This window comes from Zingiber officinale, chromosome 3A (genome assembly GCF_018446385.1).
Source record: "Zingiber officinale cultivar Zhangliang chromosome 3A, Zo_v1.1, whole genome shotgun sequence".
Taxonomy (NCBI): Eukaryota; Viridiplantae; Streptophyta; class Magnoliopsida; order Zingiberales; family Zingiberaceae; genus Zingiber; species Zingiber officinale.
Window position 1 is genome coordinate 160,144,820 of NC_055990.1, and position 21,716 is coordinate 160,166,535.

The 21,716-nt window shown below is 47.3% G+C and overlaps 1 pseudogene; it reads left to right on the forward strand.

Annotated features, from left to right (window-relative positions):
* The first annotated feature begins 3,056 nt into the window (after nucleotides 1-3,056).
* Nucleotides 3,057-21,716, forward strand: part of LOC122054201 — a 29,465-nt pseudogene continuing 10,805 nt past the window's right edge.

Consider the following 21,716-nt stretch of genomic DNA (forward strand, 5'->3'; position numbering starts at 1 on the left):
TATTTACATATTGCTTGTACTTTTCAAAGTTGTTATTGGTGCCTAACTTAAACATATTGCCACACATCAAAAAGGGGGAGATTGTTGGTGCAATCGACCTAGGTTTTGATGTGTGTGTCAAAGAATTTAAGTTAGGCTTTCATATGTATTTGATATGTGTTTGAGTCTTGCAGGACTTGGTGGAACACATGAGAACTTGGTGCGGCCAAGTATGGGAAACTCATCCAAGGGCTCGGATCCTTGAGTCGGTGAAGGATGGTGTGGAAGACATCCGAGGGACCGCCGGACGAGGAGCAATGGAGTGGAGCCGAGGGAAATGGACTTCAAGGCAGCGTGAAGGATGGCACGGAGAGGAGCCGCGGGCTCAGGTGCATCTGAGGGACGAAGGCCGAGGAAGAGGACTTCACAGAATGCACAGAATGGTTCTGTGCTTGTCGGCTACGAGCATCAGTCGACTGGTCCTGAGACCAGTCGACTGGTACATAGCCGTTGGCAGAATTTGGGGTTCTGCAAAGAGTCGTTGGCTGAGTCCAACGGCACACCAGTCGACTGGTGCTTGAACCAGTCGACTGGTGTCGGGGTTTGAGTTGATTTGTGATCAACTCTCTCCTCTTATTTAAGGAGAGCTTTGGGGCATTGAGGAGGTTACTGATGCTTGTAGTTTAACTCCTATTCTGTGCCCAAAGCTCCCAAGTCAATTCTCTTCCTCCTAATTCTAACTCCATCTTGTAAAGAGGAAGAGTGCACCTTGTGAGAGGTTTGCTCCACCGAGAAGGAGAAGCTCTAGCCGGAGATTGCCGGGGACTGATCCACCGAAGGATCAAGGGATCGTCCACCTCAAGGACACGCCGTGGAGTAGGAGCAAGCAATCTCCGAACCACGTTACATCGAGCGTGTTAGCGTTTGTATTCTCGTTTGTGTTTCATTGTTTTAGTTTCTATATTTCCGCTTGCGCAAACTAACGTATTGTAGAGAAGAAATCGACTTGGGGGTGGCCTAGCTATCCAACCCCCCTTCAAGCCGGCCACCGATCCTCCAACAAGAACTTAGGCAACTTAAACATTTTCTTGATTTAGAGATTGATCGCACACAAAATGGAATATTTCTTTGTCAACAAAAATATTCCAAAGACATGTTGAAAAAGTTTGGAATGCTCGAATGCAAGCCGATCTCGACACCTATGGAACCAAATGTCAGAATGTGTGCACATGAAGGGAAAAGTTTAGAAGATGCAACAATGTATCAACAATTGGTAGGCAGTCTCATCTACTTAACCTTAACTCGACCTAATATTTCTTATGCAGTCAGTGTAATAAGTCAGTATATGCAAAATCCAAAGAAACCTCATTTGGAAGAAGCTCGACGAATACTAAGATATGTAAAGAGCACAATTGATTATGGTCTTTTGTACAAAAGAAATGAAGAAGTTAGTTGGCTACTGCGATGCTGACTATGTAGGAGATTGTGACACAAGAAGATCAACAACTGGTTATGTATTCAAGCTTGGTTCTGGAACAATCTCGTGGTGCAGCAAGAGACAACCAACTGTATCGTTGTTAACCACTGAAGCAGAGTATCGAGCAGCAGCAATGGCAGCTCAAGAGAACACATGGTTAATACAACTAATAAATAATCTACATCAACCAGTAGACTATGCAATTCCAGTATATTGTGATAATCAATCAGCAATTCGTTTGGCGGAAAATCCGGTCTTTCATGCAAGAACTAAGCATGTTGAAGTGCATTATCATTTTATTAGAGAAAAAGTTCTGCAAGGAGAAATTGAGATGAGACAAATCAGTACAGATGATCAAGTTGCGGATGTGTTCACAAAAGGCTTGAGTGCCAACAAATTCAAGATTTTCCATTATCAACTCAGCACAGTACAAAGGATTGGTGTTGAGGGGGAGTGTTGAAGATCAATACCAACCCATTAACGGATAAGAATAAAAAATATGGATGAGAATAATTTTCTCATTCAATGTATATAATTTAATAGATAAAAAATATAATTAGAATGTGTGATTTGGAGTATTTCTCTCATTTAAGAGATAAGATTTAAGATAGAAATTAAAATGTGTGTGGTTGGGAGTATTTCTCTCATCTAATAGAGAGGGATAAAATTTCACTGTAGATAGAATTTAGTTTTCTGATAACTATGTATCTTGCATGGTGAGTACTATAAATACCCCCCCCCTACATTTAGGTTCAATCATCCAACGGAAAATAAAAGTATAGAGTTTTCAAGTTGAAAGTTGTTTTTTATCTTCCTTTTCTTTTCCTCTCTAAAATTGTGAGTGATCCTCAAAAGTATTGTAGTGTCTTTGAAGTGTGAATATAATAATTTATTTACTTGTTTATAGTCCAATTTTTCAACACACTTAGCCTCTTCAATAACTATGAAGGGATGACATGTTCGATCAACTCGCAACTTCGATCGGACGAAGCAGTTGGTCGGGCCAATCAATATTTAGCCTTGAGATTTGTTCACCTGTCATTGGTTTAGATACGGAAAGCGATTGACCGGGAGGACCGATCGGCTGGGTTCTCGTATTCTGCATATACGCAAGAGAATCCGTGGTCGGGCTTCAAAGCTCGGCCGACTGCTTAACTCTGATCGACCATTTGGTCCCGACCGGCCATCCAGTTCATGGCCCGATCGACCATATGACTATTTAGGTGCACCCCTGCTCCTGTTAATGGCCTTAAGAGTTGACTACTTATTGATTTTAACTGCCAGCTAATCAGTCTCCTCGACCTTGACCTGCTTTCGGGGCTTCATCTTAATCACCTTATCACCAACCTATTTGTTTCCTCTGTAACTCACGTGCTTATACTGCCTGCCTTTTCTTTATTATATTCCAAGCAATAACAACTTGCATATTTTCAATTCCGACTTGACTTTTTTTATAATATATATATATATATATATATATATATATATATATATATATATATATATATATATATATATATATATATATATATATATATATATATATATATGAATGTATATTTTTCCTCTTCTAGCACCTAAGAGAAGGATGCATCTGAATCTCAAACAATTCTGAAGCTTCAACCCTGTAATCTGTTTAAGCATGGAAAGGAAGGGGATATGGAGGCTGGTCCTCATCCTACTCCTTGGCCAGCTTGTCTCTTTCTTCCTTGCAGTAGCTAGCTTCACTTCTTCTCTGATAGCAGATCTCGGTACATTTTTCACTTACTCCATTTCCTCAGAGATCTGCCTCTCTGATGGCTGATGCCATACTTTCTGTGTTTTTGCATTTGAAGGAACTAATTGTTGTGATATGATTACGCTAACACAGTAATTTATAATTGCACCAATAAATGACAAGTATACAATAAACGGTAATAAGAGTAAGGTTAAGAATTTGTGTATCTTCGGTTGAAGCGTCGGACTTGCCGACTGTCTTTAGAGAATTTATTGTCGCCCACGGTGCAGAGGCTCTCTGACAAAATCCTCCCAAGATCCGACAACTGCTCGCGCCGTTCGTAGGTGCACTCCAAGACGAGCGCCACACTCGAACTCAACCTCAGATCGCAGAACCAAGTCTCAGAACTTGGAAAGAAGAAGAAGAAGAAAGCAGAGGAATGCTTTGCTTTTTTCGGAGTGATTTGAGAAGGAGCAGAGGAAGTGTATTTATACACTTGAAGCAGTGCAGAGGAAGCGACGCACGCTTTGCTTCTGCCTCCTCATCTCACGCGCGGGTGTGCTGCTTCGCATCCTCACGCGACGCGGACAGAACCGAACAGATGCCGTCGCGCTGCTTCGCTTCCCTGGGGATTTGCACCCCCCACCTGCGCGCGATGATCGCATGCGTCGCGCCCGGTTTATGAATTTCCGGTTCGAACTCCCCGAAACCACCTGATTTGGGCTCAACCCGCGCATGCGTGTAAGTCCCCTTAACATTGCTAAGCATGGATGGAAGGACTCCATATATAAGGCCTTCCAACCTTCTTGGCTTAACAATATGAGACTAAAAACATAAGGGATAATGTGAATTAAAACTCAACACTGATACACCATTAACATGTACAGTCATGGCTTACTTACCTTTCTTTGTCTCTCGTGTATGGTGCTGTTTTCTTCTTCAGGGGGCAGAGACCTTGTGGTGAGTCTTTTAATGTGTGAGTTCTGATGACATTAATTGATATTTTGATACATTGTTTGGATTTGCAGGTTCCTTGGTACTGGTACCTTGCCTTGGCCATTGTTGATGTCCAAGGCAACTACTTAAGTAATCTCTTTTCTCCACCTCCTATTTGATTTTTCAGCTGCTTATGTTGAGTGAAATGACCTCAACTAGCTCCATTTTCTTAACCATTGATGTAAACTATAAGACAATTAAAAGCTTTAATTTATCTGTTACAGTAGTCAAAGCCTATCAGTATTCTTCAATTACAAGTGTGACATTGCTGGATTGCTGGACTATTCCATGGGTCATAATCCTCACTTGGTTTGTCCTAGGGACAAGGTATTCTCCATGTCAATTTGTGGGCGTTGCAGTGTGTGTGTTAGGCCTTGGCTTGGTGCTTCTTTCCGACGCGCACATATCTGGTGGTGGAGGTAGTTTATCTCAGTACAAAGTTCCATTAACAACTATCAAATTGTTAATTCAGAGAACTAATCTTGTTTTCTCTTGATGACCTGATAGCAACTTTGGTAGATGTTTTGTGTTTCAGATGGAAGTAAACCTATCATTGGCGATGCACTTGTGATTACTGGGACATTTAGCTATGCATTCAGCAATGTTGGTGAGGTTAGCCAAAACAGCAGTTCATCATTCAACATGTGGTTAAAATATCAAACCCTCCTCTTTCCAAAAACATGCAGGAATTGTGTGTTAAGAGGAAAGATCAAGTTGAAGTACTTGTAATGCTTGGGATACTTGGGGTGCTAGTTAGTACTTGTGAGATGTATCCTTTAAATATGTACATCCAACCCACACATCTATTGGTTTTGTTTTATAGGCATTATTATGTTAGTTTTGTGATAATCAGATTCCCTAACATGCTTAGATCTATTTTTGAGAGGAAAGGTCTTGAATCAGTCAAGTGGTCTGCCACAATGGTAAGCATTCTACACATTATGTATTTACTAAGGGCTTAAGCTATACTGACTAAGCAAACTACATTTCCTCCTCTTGTGTGTGTTTTTTACAGATATGTTTGTTTGGTGGATTTGCAGCTGCAACATTTCTGTTCTACACTGTTGTTCCTTTTGTGTTGCAGGTAATTTTAGGATAACTGAACCAGGCCCGGCTCAATGCATAGGCCATTAAGGCCTATGCCTAGGGCCCCAATTTTATTGGGGCCCATTGATTAATTAATTAAAGATATTAAAAAAATTAAATTAGCATCATTAATATTAATTAATTATAAATATATTGCTAATTCATTAATGACACCTTGTCAATTAATTCGTTATCGATTCCACTTCCTATTTGATCCTGTCCGAATGCTGAATCAACGGACACTGGGCACGGGACACTCTTCGACTGCTGACGTGGATCTTCGACTGGTGGCACGATGCTCCGGCGGACCTGCACAGAAGTCGGGCCGGGAAGGGGTTCCCGGCGGTGACCTTCCGACGCTCAAGTCAGGTAAGCAGGTGGTGGAAAAAGTAGCTCCAAAGGTCTTGAACGCGTACCCTCGGCGAAGTATGAGGCTCTCTTTATATAGAGCGGTGAAAGAGCTCCTGCACATCCACCGAGACGCCTACGTGTCTGCAGCCCATACCTCGGTATGTGTTTGTCAGAAAACTTACCTGACGCCATACTGCTACAGTCCAAGCACGTCTTCGATGGGACAATAGAACACCTAGCTGTCAGACGTAGAGTATGGCCTAGCCATAGGACTTGACAGCTGTCAGAAGATGTCCTTGCCTTTCCCTACCCCACAGGCCGGTACGTTCGTCCGGACGGGGAGTGACGTCCGGACGGCCCTCGCTTTATGCGTCAGCCGGACGGAATTCCCCTCTCGTCGGCCTGCCGTATGCATCGATCTGCTGGGGATATTTTCGGTAGGGTACTATGCAGGGCCTGTTAGCAGTATGTCACCTTCTCTTAGGGATTCCGCTCGGCTCCCTGCTACTGTTCCATTGAGCGTCGGAACTACGACTTCAGTGGGGGCACCTATTGCCTTGGCTATTCACCGGTCGGTCTGCATGGGCCGGTCGGGAGGTTGGCCCCTGCCTCTCCGGTCGGCCACTTGGCCTTTTGACTCCAACGTGGCATTGACCCCTCAGAGTGGGGGTCCCCTGTTCTAACCGCCGGATCACTTGCCTCCCCTTCAAGTCTAGTCGAAGGAGGCGAAGTCCGACTGACTGGACTGCCGATCTGACTGAGTAACGACTGCTACGTTAATCCGCTCGGCCAGGCTTAGGGATGCTCATCCGTTCGGCTGTACCTTGCCCGTGCCTTGCATTGCCTGGAATTTACGCCGAACCTTCTTCTATACTGCCCATCATGTGTTCTGCGCATGGTAAGGGGCGCCCATTAAATGCGACCAGTATCCAACTGACACGTGGCGATCGTGCGTTTGTCAGCGTATGGCGATGGCGTCACTTCCGATGGGACAGCCGCCGTTTGAAATGGACGGCTGGATGATGACCTCGTTTTTTATGACCTGGATCGGACGGTGGAGGTTGCTCCCGGGCGACAATATAAAGACCCCGACTCATTTTCCGCCGCACTGTTGCTTCATCCTCCTTCGTCTTTACGCTGCTCTTTCTGCTCCGGCGATCCTTATTCACCGCCTGTTTGGTGCGCTCGCCATCTTCTTCCTTTCCTCAATCTTCCTTGTACTCGTAAGCCTTCCTTTCCAGCTACCCGCCTCTCGTGTTGCTTCCTTTTGCATTATGTCGGCATTTTCTTTTAGTTTTTCTGTCGATTATCGTTTCTGTTTCGACCATGGCGAGTACCTCTACGCCTATCGTCGGCGCTCCTAGTCTCTGGTACATGACTATGGAGAGCCGATTCGATGAAGAAGACGCACTACGTCTCATCCGAACATACGAAATTCCAGCCGACCACGAAATAGTTGTAGCCACTCCTTCCGATCGGCCCAATGATCCGCCGCCCGACACCGTTTGCTTCTTCCGTGATCAATTTTTGGTCGGGCTGCGCTTTCCTCCCCATCCGTTCATCATCCAAATATGCAACCACTTTCGCCTCCCGCTCGACCAATTAGTCCCGAACTCGATTAGGTTGCTGAGCGGGGTGATAGTCCTTTTCAAGTTGAATGATATCCCCTTGGATCCTCAAATCTTCCACTATTTCTTCTACCCAAAACAATTTGAGTGGGGGACCTTCATATTTCAATCTAGGTCGGGTTTCGTCCTATTTACCAACATGCCGAGCTCCAATAAACATTGGAAGGAGCATTTCTTTTTTATGCGTCTACCCGAGCGGCCGGCCTTCCGAACGAAGTGGCAGACGGCGGTGCCGACTCAACCGGGACTCGGCAAATTCAAGAGTCATCCGGCGTATCTTCATGCGGCGAACCAGCTGGTCGGCCAACGTTACGATATCGACAAGTTACTCCTTCCGGGAGTAATGTACATATTTGGCTTGTCTCCCATCCAAGCCGATCTGCCTTGTAGCATGAGTAAGCGATTCTTATCCCCCCTTTTTCTTTTGTGCTAACTGATTTGTTCTCTGTTTCTGCAGCTGAAGTTATGTGGCGCGCTAAGGCAACCGAAAAGCTTAAGTTGAAAGCCGCCAATATTGAGGTGGTAAAGGACAAAGAGGTTGCCGAACGGGGTTTGGTTCCGACCGGCTCTGCAACTGAAGGGAGCGAGGGAACTCAAGTTGCTCCCGAGGCGTCGGCTGCCCGCGCCTTTACTGACGAAGCTGCAATCAATATCACAACATCCGCCCAGGGCGAGGAGGAAGGTCGTTCGGCCGACGAGACACCTTTGGTGACTCGAAAGCGCCGTCGGCTAGAGCAAGCTGCTCCACAACCTTCACAAAGGGAGCAGCTTTCCGAACGGAGCGCTGATGCTCTTGCGATTTTTGAGGCGGTCTCCTCAGAGCATACGCCAACTCAACTTGACTTGCCGCCAACCATCGTTGAGGCTCAACCTTCCACCTCTCGAACTTTACGTCGCCTTAGACGATTGGGCGACTACCCGGGTCCAATCGGCGAGTCTTCTGGCCCGGCTGCTGCATCTCAAGATGATTCGAGCGGCCCGAGGGTGATTAAAACCGTACTAAGATTTCCATCGGAGGAATATATATTGGCCGCCGATCGGCCATCGGCTCCCGAGCAGCAGATCACCCTCACCGGTCCGCTCGCCAAAGTTTGGGAGGACGCGCGCGTGCGCGTCACGCTTATGTCCCCCAGTCAGCTAGGGGACAGTAACCTGCAGCAGGCGACCGGGGTATGCCTTTCTGCTTGATTGATATTTTTTGTTTTAGCTGTTAACCTTTAGCTTAACTACCTTCGTTTGCAGAGTTGGGTAGAGCAGATTGCTGTCAGCAATCGACTGGCCGAGCTGGAGGAAGAAATGAAAAAACTCAAGCTCTCGGAGGCGAACCAAGGGCAATCAACGACTGCTCTAGAGAAGAGCAAAAAGCTCTTAGAAACCGAACGGAAACGCGCTTCCGATCTGGCGGCCGAGGTTGCTCGGCTTGAAGCGGTGGTCAAAAAACGGGATAAAGAAATCCAGACGGCGACTACTCGGAAGCGCAAGGCCATCGACGACATGGACGGAATGAAGGTGGAGATCATAGGGCTAGAGCAACGCATCAAGGATCTGGATGCCCTTCTGACCACCGAGAAGGAGGGCCGCTCGGCCGATCTGCTGAAATTTGATGAAGACTTAAAGGCTCTCCATGCTGCCAACGATGCTTCCCAGGCCGCGCTCAAAGAGTATCAGGAGAGGGAGTCGGCTCGCTCTGAGGAAGTGAGGAAGGCATTCGTCCGCTCGGATGCCTTTGGGGAGAAATTTACTGACAAGATCTCCCTCACCTTTGAAGAGGCGATCAAGGCGGCTGTGGATCACTTGAAGACCAAAGGCCACCTTCCCGTCGAGCTGATCATCCCCCCAGAGGATCTGGCTACCGTGATGGGCGCTATCCCTGATGCCCCTTTTGATTTTGACGCGTGAGGAGTGTTTTTCATCAACTTTTTTGTACCCTTGCCGTTCGGCCCAACTTATTTTTTGCTGTAACTTTTTTGGTTTGCCCAGTGCTCGGCATAAATAGATTATTTTTTCCGTTCCTTCAACTTTTGTTTTGGCAAGAAATTTTCCTCTCGTCATGTCTAAAGTGTTCTTTAAAACTCCTCCGCTCGGCTTCATACTTTAACATGGACTCAAGCCGATTGTCTTCAAAAAGTCTTTCGCCATGCAACTGCGCAGCCGCTCGGCGCACGAACGTCACTCGTTCATGTGCTCACATCTTTAATTCCTATTAACCATCTATTGCTTTGCACCTTACCTCATAAGGTTTTTCATATATTTTCGTTAAGCGAGCCGCTCGGCCGTATGTTGGCCTTCAAGAACAGGCTTTGTCGTCGGTCGGCTCTTACCGCCAGAATGTATCACGTGGATGGTTATCCGCTTGGACGTTTATAGACGCCGACTCGTCTCTCGATTTTTAACGTCGGAGCTCGACGACCTTCCGCTCGGACGTTTATAGACGCCGGCTCGTCTCTCGATATTTAACGTCGGAGCTCGACGGTCTTCCACTTGGACGTTTATAGACGTTGGCTCGTCTCTCGATATTTAACATCGGAGCTCGACGACCTTCCGCTCGGACGTTTATAGACGCCGGCTCGTCTCTCGATATTTAACGTCGGAGCTCGACGGCCTTCCGCTCAGACGTTTATAGACGCCGGCTCGTCTCTCGATATTTAACGTCGGAGCTCGACGGTCTTCCGCTCGGACGTTTATAGACGCCGGCTCGTCTCTCGATATTTAACGTCGGAGCTCGACGACCTTCCGCTCGGACGTTTATAGACGCCGGCTCGTCTCGATATTTAACGCCGGAGTTCGACGGCTCCCTTCGGACGTTTATAGACGCCGCTCGTCTCGATATTTAACGCCGAGCTCGAGCGGTCTTCCGCCGGACGTTTATAAGCGCCGACATATCTCGATATTTAACGCCGGAGCTCGACGGCCTTCCGCTTGGACGTTTATAGACGCCGGCTCGTCCCTCGATATTTAACGTCGGAGCTCGACGGTCTTCCGCTCGAGGCGTTTATAGACGTCGGCTCGTCTCTCGATATTTAACGCCGAGCTCGACGTCTTCCGCTCGGAGCGTTTATAGACGCCGGCTCGTCTCGATATTTAACATCGGCTCGACCCTCCGCTCGGATGTTTATAGACGCGGCTCGTCTCTCGATATTTAACGTCGGAGCTCGACGGCCTTCCGCTCGGACGTTTATAGACGCCGACTCGTCTCTCGATATTTAACGTCGGAGCTCGACGGCCTTTCGCTCGGACGTTTATAGACGCCGGTTCGTCTCTCGATATTTAACGTCGGAGCTCGACGGTCTTCCGCTCGGACGTTTATAGACGCCGGCTCGTCTCTCGATATTTAACGTCAGAGCTCGACGACCTTCCGCTCGGACGTTTATAGACGCCGGCTCGTCTCTCAATATTTAACGTCGGAGCTCGACAGCCTTCCGCTCGGAATTTTTATAGACGTCGGCTCGTCTCTCGATATTTAACGTCGGAGCTCGACGGTCTTCCGCTCGGACGTTTATAGACGCCGGCTCGTCTCTCGATATTTAACGTCTGAGCTCGACGGCCTTTTTCAAGGCTAACTTCAATACAGCCGCTCGGCAAACCCATTGGCCCTCCTTTGAATTAATTTTGCTTCCTGCATTACAAGGGTACGGGCGACCAACATATATGCAAAAATAAGTTACATTAGTGCACCTTTCACCCAGCCCGATAAGGCTGGAGATGATTCGCGCTCCACGGCCGGTCCAGTTGACGCCCGTCTTCATCCTCCAAATAATAAGCGCCCGGGCGGAGCTTTTCAATAACCTTGAAGGGGCCCGCCCACGGTGCCTCTAGCTTGCCAACGTCGCCGACCGGCTTGACTTTCTTCCAGACAAGATCGCCGACCTGGAATGATCTGGGGATTACGCGGCGGTTGTAGTTTTGCTTCATCCGCTGCCGGTACGCCATCAGCCGAACGGACGCCTTGGCTTTTTCTTCTTCGACCAAATCCAGCTCCATGTTCCTCCGCTCGGCGTTGTCCTCATCGTAATTTTGGATCCGAGCGGACTCGACGCCGACTTCAACAGGAATGACCGCTTCACCGCCATACACCAAGTGGAAAGGCGTGACGCCCGTCCCTTCCTTTGGAGTCGTTCGGATGGCCCATAAGACGCCCGGCACTTCATCTACCCAACTTCCTCCCAAGTGATCGAGCCGAGCGCGCAGAATGCGAAGAATTTCCCGATTGGCTACCTCGGCTTGACCGTTACTTTGGGGATAGGCCACAGACGTGAAGTGTTGCTCGATGCCATAGCTTTGGCACCAATCTTCGAGCAACTTTCCTGTGAATTGCCGCCCATTATCGGAGATAAGTCGACGGGGGTTCCCGAACCGACAGATGATGTTCTGCCAAATAAATTTCTTGACCATCTGCTCGGTGATCTTGGCTAGCGGCTCAGCCTCCACCCACTTGGAAAAATAATCAACCGCCACTAATAGAAACTTCCGCTGTCCGGTCGCCATAGGAAACAGACCCACAATATCCATTCCCCATTGGTCGAACGGGCAAGACACAGTGGCGGCCTTCATTTCCTCTGCCGGTCGGTGGTAGAAGTTATGGTACTTCTGGCACGAAAGGCATGTCGACACTGTCCGAGCGGCGCCCGCTTGTAAAGTCGGCCAAAAGTATCCAGCTAGCAGGATCTTCTTAGCTAGTGATCGTCCGCCCGGATGCCCTCCGCACGATCCTTGATGTACTTCTTGGAGGATGTAAGCCGAGTCCTCCGAGCTCACGCATTTCAACAGCGGGCGTGAGAAAGCCTTTTTGTAAAGCTGATCTCCGATGAGTGTGAACCGACCGGCTCTCCTCCTTAGCAGCTGGGCTTCATTCTCATTGGATGGTGTGGCGCCCGAGCGGAGGAACTCTATGATGGGTGTCCGCCAGTCGCTTGGAAACGTGAGGCCTTCCATCCGGTCGACGTGCGCCACCAACAGTACTTTTTCAATTGGCTGCTGAATGGCGACCGGCGTTATTGAGCTCGCGAGTTTGGCTAACTCATCGGCTGCTTGATTTTCTGCTCTGGGTATCTTCTGGACAATAACTTCTCTAAAATTGGCTTTAAGTTTCTCAAACGCTTCAGCATAGAGCTTGAGCCGGGCGCTGTTAATTTCAAAAGTGCCAGAGAGCTGCTGCGCGGCCAACTGCGAATCCGAATGAAGTATTACCCGACCGGCGCCAACATGCCGAGCTGCCTGCAAGCCGGCTATGAGGGCCTCATACTCTGCTTCATTGTTGGTAGCTTTATAATCCAGCCGGACGGATAAGTGCATCTTTTCTTCTTGAGGGGAGAGCAACAATATTCCAATCCCGCTTCCGAGCCGAGTGGACGACCCATCCACATATACTCTCCACATAGCTTCCGGCTCCGGCCTCTGCACCTCAGTCACAAAATCGACCAAGGATTGCGCTTTGATTGCCAAGCGGGGCTGGTATTGGATGTCAAATTCACTTAACTCCGTCGTCCATTTGATGAGCCGCCCGGACGCTTCTGGATTCAATAATACACGCCCAAGCGGGCTATTGGTTTTGACAATGATGGTATGCGCCAGGAAGTATGGGCGAAGGCGCCGAGCAAAAGCCAGCTTTTCGAGTCCAGTGTAGCGAGATTCAGCATCTTTTAAAATGTGACTAAGGAAATACACAGGCTCCTCTCCGCTCGCCCTCACTAACGCCGAGCCGATTGCTTGCTCGGTTGAAGACAAGTAAATACAAAGTGGCTCACCCGCAGCTGGCTTGGCCAATACCGGGAGAGAATTCAGATATGCCTTCAAGTCCTCGAACGCCCGATCGCATTCTTCATCCCAGTGAAACCTTGTGGCCTTGCGCAAGATTTTGAAAAAAGGAAGGCTCCGGTCGGCAGTTTTAGATATGAATCAGGACAGGGCGGTTATCCGACCGGTCAAACGTTGCACTTCCCTTGTATTTCTTGGAGGCGGCATGTCTTGTAGAGCTTTCACCTTGCTGGGATTTGCTTCGATTCGATCCTGTCCGAACCGCCGAACCAAAGGACGCTGGGCACGTGGCGCACTCCTAGTCGATGGTGTAGGCTTCCGTTGGGTCGCACGAATCTCCGGCGAACCTGCACAGAAGTCAGGCCGGGAAGGGGTTCTCGGCGGCGACCCTCCGACGCTCAAGTCAGGTAAGCGGACAGCAAAAGGTGGCTCCAAAAATCCAAGAGCGCGTACCTCCGGCGAAGGGTGAGGACCCTTTATATAGAGCCGTGAAGAGGCTCGGGCACACATACCGAGGTGCATACGTGTCTTCTATCCATACCTCGGTATGGGATTGTTAGAAGAGCTTACCTGACACCATACTGTTACAGTCCGAGCACATCTATGATGGGACAGCGGGATCCTCTGTTGTAAGATCTTACGTATGGCCTGGTCGTTGAACATACCCGCTGTCAGGAGATGTTCCCCCGATGTTTCCTTTGTCCTTTTGTCTCTTCTGTTCCCTCGCCGAGCGGCCAGCCGCTCGGCAGGCATAGGTCTGCCCGGGTGCTCGGCTGAGAGTGTTCCACAGCAACGATGCTTTTATGCTTCGGCCGAGCGGGCTATCCGCTCGGCCAGGTGACCCTTTTCACTATGAGCGTCGGAAACCCGCCCATGGTCGGGTTGTCTTCTGTCCGGCCCGGGAAGCTCTTGGCCGAATGTCAGGTCGGCTCGGCATCCTTCCGTTCGGCCCGGCATCCTTCCGTTCGGCTCTGCATCCTTCCGTTCGGCCCTGCATCCTTCCGTTCAGCCCGACATGCTTCCGTTCGGCAGGGCATCCTTCCATTCGGCCCGACATCCTTCCATTCGGCCCGGCATCCTTCTGTTCGGCCCGGCATCCTTCGTTCGGCGCGAACTTGGGGTTGACCTCCACGTGTCTTTGACCCTCCGCCCATGAGGGTCCCCTGTCCTTACCACCGGATCACATGCCTCCCCTTCAAGTCTAGTCGAAGGAGGCGCATAGTCCGACTGACTGGACACCCGTAGTGCCAAGCGGCGCATCCAAGAAACCATCCTCCGCTTCTCCTTGTTAATCGCCTCTCATCCCACCTCTCTTGCGTTTCGCAAGGAATTTTTTACGAAGTTTTTTGCGTGACTTTTCCGCTCGGCCGAATATGTCCTACTTTGACAAAAGAAGTTGTTTGCTTGATGTTGATGTAACTTTGGGTACTGAGCCGAGCGGAACGTCTCTCGATATTTAACGTCGGAGCTCGACGGTCTTCCGCTCGGATGATTTATAGACACCGGCTCGTCTCTCGATTTTTAACGTCGGAGCTCGACGGTCTTCCGCTCGAAGGGTTTGTAGACGCCGGCTCGTCTCTCGATTTTTAACGTCGGAGCTCGACGGTCTTCCGCTCGGAGGGTTTATAGACACCGGCTCGTCTCTCGATTTTTAACGTCGGAGCTCGACGGTCTTCCGCTCGGAGGGTTTATAGACGCCGGCTTGTCTCTCGATATTTAAAGTCGGAGCTCGACGGTCTTCCGCTCGGACGTTTATAGACGCCGGCTCGTCTCTCGATATTTAACGTCGGAGCTCGACGGTCTTCCGCTCGGAGGGTTTATAGACGCCGGCTCGTCTCTCGATATTCACTACAACAAAATCGCTCATAGACATCGGTTTTCCACCGGTGTCTATTTGATTTTCGACCGATGTCTATGAAGCCGATGTTAAAAGTCTGCCATTTTAGACATCGGGTTAAAACCGGTGTAGTATCACTTAACGACACCGGTTTTCGAATCGGTTATTAACCGGTGTAGTATCACTTAACGACACCGTTTCATACACGGTGTAAAACCGATGTAATATTGTATGTTAATAACACCAGTTTTGGCAGCGGTAAATCACCGATGTAATATTACTTTATAACACTGGTTTTACATCGGTGGAAAACCGATGTAATATGTATTTTTTTCTAACAGCACAGATTTGATTTTAAAACCGACAATAACAAAAAAAAATACACAAATATTCACAAATTGTACAAATATTCTACATTCAATAATATCCATAAAATACACAAATATTCACAAATTATATAAATAATCTTCTTACAACAATATCCATAAAATACCCCAAATATTCTTTTTACATCAAAAGCTAGCTAATAGATATCAAAATCAAAGTATAACATTCTGTTAACACATTAAGGTACAACTGTCTCAAATGTAATCTAGCATGCATTCAGCCCACTCGAACCGCACTTATAGACGCCGGCTCGTCACTCGATATTTAACGTCGGAGCTCGACGGTCTTCCGCTCGGAGGGTTTATAGACGCCGGGTCGTCTCTCGATATTTAACGTCAGAGCTCGACGGTCTTCCGCTCGGACGTTTATAGACGCCGGCTCGTCTCTCGATATTTAACGTCAGAGCTCGACGGTCTTCCGCTCGGACGTTTATAGACACCGGCTCGTCTCTCGATATTTAACGTCGGAGCTCGACGGCCTTCCACTCGGGAGTTTATAGACACCGGCTCGTCTCTCGATATTTAACGTCGGAGCTCGACGGTCTTCCGCTCGGAGGGTTTATAGACGCCGGCTCGTCTCGATATTTAACGCCGGGCTCGACGGTCTTCCTTCGGAGGGTTTATAGACGCCGGCTCGTCTCGATATTTAATGCCGGGCTCGACGGTCTTGCGCTCGGACGTTTATAGACGCCGGCTGCGTCTCGATATTTAACGTCGAGGTCGGCGGTCTTCCGCTCGGGCGTTTATAACGGCTCGTCTCGATATTGCCGGAGCTCGGCGGTCTTCCGCTTCGGGCGTTTATAACGCGGCTCGTCTCGATATTTAGCGTCGAGGCTCGGCGGGCTTCCGCCGGGCGTTTATAGACGCCGGCTCGTCTCGATATTTAACGTCGGAGCTCGACGGCTTCCGCCCGGGCGTTTATAGACGCCGGCTCGTCTCGATATTTAACGTCGAGCTCGACGGTCTCCGCTCGGACGTTTATAGACGCCGTCTCTCGATATTTAACGCCGGAGCTCGGCGGTCTTCCGTCGGGCGTTTCAGAGGACTTGCCCTTCTTATTGCGTGAGACTCGACGGGCTTCCCTCGGACGTTTATAGACTCGGCTCGTCTCTCTATATTTAACGCCGGAGCTCGGCGGCCTTCCGCTCGGGAGTTTATAGACGCCGCTCGTCTCGATATTTAACGTCGGAGCTCGGCGGCCTTCCGCAGAGTTTATGGACGCCGGCTCGTCTCGATATTTAACGTCGGAGCTCGGCGGTCTTCCGCCCGGGACGTTTATAGACGCCGTCTCTCGATATTTAACGTCGGATCTCGACGGTCTTCCGCTCGGACGTTTATAGACGCCGGCTCGTCTCTCGATATTTAACGTCGGAGCTCGACGGTCTTCCGCTCGGACGTTTATAGACGCCGTCTTGTCTCTCGATATTTAACGTCGGAGCTCGAAGGGTCTTCCGCTCGGAGGGTTTATAGACGCCGGCTCGTCTCTCGATATTTAACGTCGGAGCTCGACGGTCTTTCGCTCGGACGTTTATAGACGCCGACTCGTCTCTCGATATTTAACGTCGGAGCTCGACGGTCTTCCGCTCGGACGTTTATAGATGCCGGCTCGTCTCTCGATATTTAACGTCGGAGCTCGACGGCCTTCCGCTCGGGAATTTATAGACGCTGGCTCGTCTCTCGATATTTATCGTCGGAGCTCGACGGTCTTCCGTTCGGACGTTTATAGACACCGGCTCGTCTCTCGATATTTAACGTCGGAGCTCGACAGTCTTCCGCTCAGAGGGTTTATAGACGCCGGCTCGTCTCTCGATATTTAACGTCGGAGCTGTTAGGACCAAAAGTAGCTAGAGGGGGGGGGGGTGAATAGCTCGTCGCGTTCGCTCGGTGCTTGGCGTTGTTCGGCGTTGCTTGTTTCTTCAAGAATATGCAGCGGAAAATACAGAAACAAATACAACCATGTTAACACTAGGATTTTACTTGGTATCCACCTCCAAAGGAGGTGACTAATCCAAGGATCCACACCACGCACGCATCCTCCACTATGAAACACTCCTTTTCGGTAACTACCGAGGGCGGAGAAGCCCTACAAGACTCTCGGTACAAGAAGAAGGAAAGGGAAACAAAATACAAGCACAAATCTTACAATGAATGCAGAAAACCCTAACCCTAGCTTCTCTTCTTGCCTTTGATCCGCCTCTTGACTCGGAGAGCTTCCAAGAACCTTCAAGAACTGGCGATCACGAGCTTTGAGAGTGCTGTGGAGGAGCTGGCGAAGATCTGAGATGAAACGGTGAAGAGATGCTGCAGCCAACGCACGCCTGCAGCTCAAATACGACGCAACGGTCGGATCCCGATCGATTCGAATATTCCCAATCGATCGGGGAGGCTTTGGATCGATCCACGGATCGATCCAGAGCGCCTCTGTGCTCTGGAAAAACGCCTGGATCGATCCACGGATCAATCCAGCGCTTATCGCGCAAAGCAGCCGCGTCCCAATCGATCCACTGATCGATTTGGACATCTGGATCGATCCAGAGGCTCTCTGTTCGCTAGGAAAGGCCTGGATCGATCCACTGATCGATCCAGCACTTGGTTTTTGCCCAAAACCAAGTCCCAAGCCTCTCAAACCAACATCCGGTCAACCTTGACCTGTTGATACATCATGCCTAGCATCTGGTCACTCCTTTGACCTGCTAGGACTTCCCACCAAGTGTCTGGTCAATCCCTTTGACCCACTTGGACTTTACTCGTCGTGCCAAGTATCCGGTCACTCTCTTGTCCTACTTGGACTTCCACCAGATGTCTGATCATCCTTGATCCATCTGGATTTTTCCTTGCCTGGCTTCACTCACCAGGATTTCCTTCTGCCTAGCTTCACTCACTAGGACTTTCACCTGGCTTCACTCACCAGGATTTCCAATCTGCCTAGCTTCACTCACCAGGACTTTCACTTCTGCTGCCTAACATACCAGTTAGGACTTCCTAGTCAGGTATCCGGTCACTCTTGACCTACTTGACTCTCCTTCAATCACACTGATCACACATGAACAACTGCACCTGCATTGTCCATGTGTCTACATGTATTGTCAAACATCGAAACTATGACCAAGACCCAAGCTTGGTCAACTCAGTCAACCTTGACCTAAAGGATATTGCACCAACAATCTCCCCCTTTTTGATGTTTGACAATACCTTTAAGTTAGGACCATTCTGAGTTAAGCTAGTCCCATAGCCTTAACTCCATTCATGCCAAAAGTATGAATGTTGGTTCCCTTCATTCTCCCCCTATGAGCTCCCCCATAGGTAATGAAAGCCTAGCTTAAACCACACATTCTCCCCCTATTGGCACACATCAACCCATCTTTGAGCACACATCAACCCATGCCTCAATTTTAGGCACACTTCAACAAATGCCCCATTGTTGAAAACTCTCCCCCTGAAGAGTTGCTCATCGTTGTTCACAACTTCACTCGTTGTGGTCAACACGATAATGAAGGTCCCATACCCTTCATTATCCTTAACCTTACATTCTCCCCCAATGTAGGCAAATGCCCATCCTTGAGCATTATCCACTAGAACCCACTTGAACAATGAGGATATCCACTCCCCATTAAAGTTCAAACGCTCAACCTTGAGCATGTTCTTAACAGAAGGTTAACCACCTTCCAAGGTTCATGAAAAATAATTTTTCATGTCTTTAAAGAGTCCCTCCCCCTAAAGACATGGTGGTAACTTCTATCATTGCACCAACAATGACTTGGAATTCCTAAACCTTTAGGAAACCCAAATTTTAGAAGTTTTGAGGTTTAAATGTTCAATATTTGAAACAACCTCAACCTAAACTTCTACTTAGTCTTCGTTAACCAATCCATCCTTGTTTTCAACATGAAAACACCCTTTTTATGTATACAAATGTATTTTGAGGGGTTAGGAATGGTTACATTGACTAAAATAGGTTTAGAGTGCTGAAATCAGACCTTCCCAGCCAAAATCAGCATCCTGGATCGATTGGAGTTGGGTTCCAATCGATTCAACCTATTTGAATCGATCCACTGATCGATTCAGGATGTGTGGATCGATCGGCTGATCGATCCAGTGAGCTTCTGCTCGCGAGAATTGCCTTCTGGATCGATCCACGGATCGATTCAGGCACTCCAATCGATCCATGGATCGATTGGAGCTCTGATAGTTGCTGAATTTCAAATTCAGCCAATTTCAGAAACCCCTAGAAAATTCTACAAAAATCTAAAAATCATTAAATTTCATATAGACATTATTTAGGGCATACTTTATCATGGAAAAATAGTTTTCTATGAAAATACTTCATATTTTCAAATATTGACACAAACTTGAAAACATGCTAAAACTTTAGCGTTTTCTTCAAGTTTGTGTCTAACTATTCAATGGTGATTATTATCAAAAGATAGCCTTCACCAAGGTTTTCCAAAAGTCTTTTAAAATAATTTTCAAAACCAATATCCCATCACATTCCTTGGGCTTAATGCACATGACTTGTACATTAGCTTTCCCAATGATGGGAAAACACATAACTATGTGTTTTGATGAACCTAAAACTCAAAAGAATGCACTAAATCAACATGTAGAGTTTTGTTCATCATCCTAACATCTCACTTGTATCTATTGTGGACAAAACACATAAAAGTCACCTTATAGTCCTTGTGAGATGTAAGATTTTGATTTTGCCTTAATCTAGGGATCATGCATATCTATCTAGGCATTCTAGAGTTATTAGACATCCACCTAGGATGTCACTTGTTAAAAAGTGTTGTTGAATGCCATTTATCCTTAAGTACAAGAAATTAAACTTAATGCATGATTATGTTATGACATACATCAAAAAGGAGATAATTTTCAAAAGAAAATATCCTATAACTACATGATGTATGAATGTCATGACATGGTATTTTTGGATTTTTCATAATAAAACAATGAATGCAAAAATAGACATGATGTCATGGCATATGATGGGCAAACAATCATGGCAAGATTTAGCATAAATAAAATATACCTAGATTATCTATCTAAGTATCCTTAACCACTTAGCTAACTTAAAATACCACTAGTTTCAACTTAAACCTATATTGCCCTAAATTGCTCCAAGACAATGCCAAACCTTAAATTGGCATTTCTAATTCCCTTGATAAATTTATGCCAATTGAAATTAAGCATATTCCTCAAATGTTGGCATATTTCATTTTTCCACAAGAGCAACACTTTTAAATTAAGGCCTGGGTTGCCTTACATTTTAAGAGAATACCAAAATCCCAACTTGGTATTTCTCTATGAATTTCCAATTTGTGCCATTTTAAGATAAAATCAATTATTCCACCAATAGGCACATTTTACTCTTTCAAGGAGTAAATATTAGTTCCATTTCATTTTCAAAGGTTAACAAAAACCTTGAAAATGCTCCTTGAGTGTCAATTTCCTCAAAGTTGGGTTAACTACCCTTCTAATCGGAGTTGACACTCTCTAACCCATCTATGGGATAGAGAAGATGCTCCTAGGAACCCAACACCTATTGGTGCTCCTTGGATACTCTAGGTACTCACTAGGGATAACTTCCCTAGATACCTTCCTAGTGACCTTGTTAGGCTTCTTAGAAGCCTTAGCCACAATTTCTAGGTCAACTCTAGGGATATCTTCCCTCGTAGCCTTGTTAGTGACTTTCTTAGACTTCTTAGAAGTCTTAGTCACTTTGGTTGCAAAAATACTCTTAGGGATGACTTCCCTAGTATTCTTGGTTTGACCACTAGACCTAGAATTTGTTCCATAACTATATGGAACTCTATGGTAAGAGGGCACACCCTTCTTAGCCTTTGGTTTGTATCCCAAACCTCTATGGCCATTGGATGGCTTTTGTACCCCTAAACCTAGGTTATGCTCATTTTGCCCTAATAGGATATTTTCCATCATTTTTAGGGTCTTTTCCATTTTATCAAGTCTTGACCTCAAGACTTGATTTTCCATCACTAAGTCCTTAGTTTTTGGTTTTCCATTAAGTCCATGAGCATTTTTGTTTCTAGGCTTGTAGCTACAATCCTTAGAGTTCTTGCATAGACTTTTACCTACATTCCTAGCCTTAGGTGTAGTAGTTTTAGCATGTAGGGCCACATGCTTTTCCTTAAAGCCCTCATGCTTTCTATTCTTATGGTAAATTGCATTAAAATGATAAAAATTTGAATTATCATGCTTTTTACCATAATGTAAAGGGGTAGACTCAATAAATGTTACCTTCTTCTTGACCTTGGAGGCTCCCCCTTGACTGGTGCCTCCTTGAGCCTTGACCATCTTCTTCCCCTTGGGGCATTGACTTCGGTAATGCCCTTTCTGTTGACACGAGAAGCACACAATGTGCTCCTTGCCCTTCTTTGTCCCGGGGTTGGTCTCCTTGGGCTTCTCCTTGCCCTTTAATGCCACTTGGCCCTTTTTCTTGGCCAATTTAGGACACTTGCTCTTGTAGTGCCCATGTTCCCTACATTCA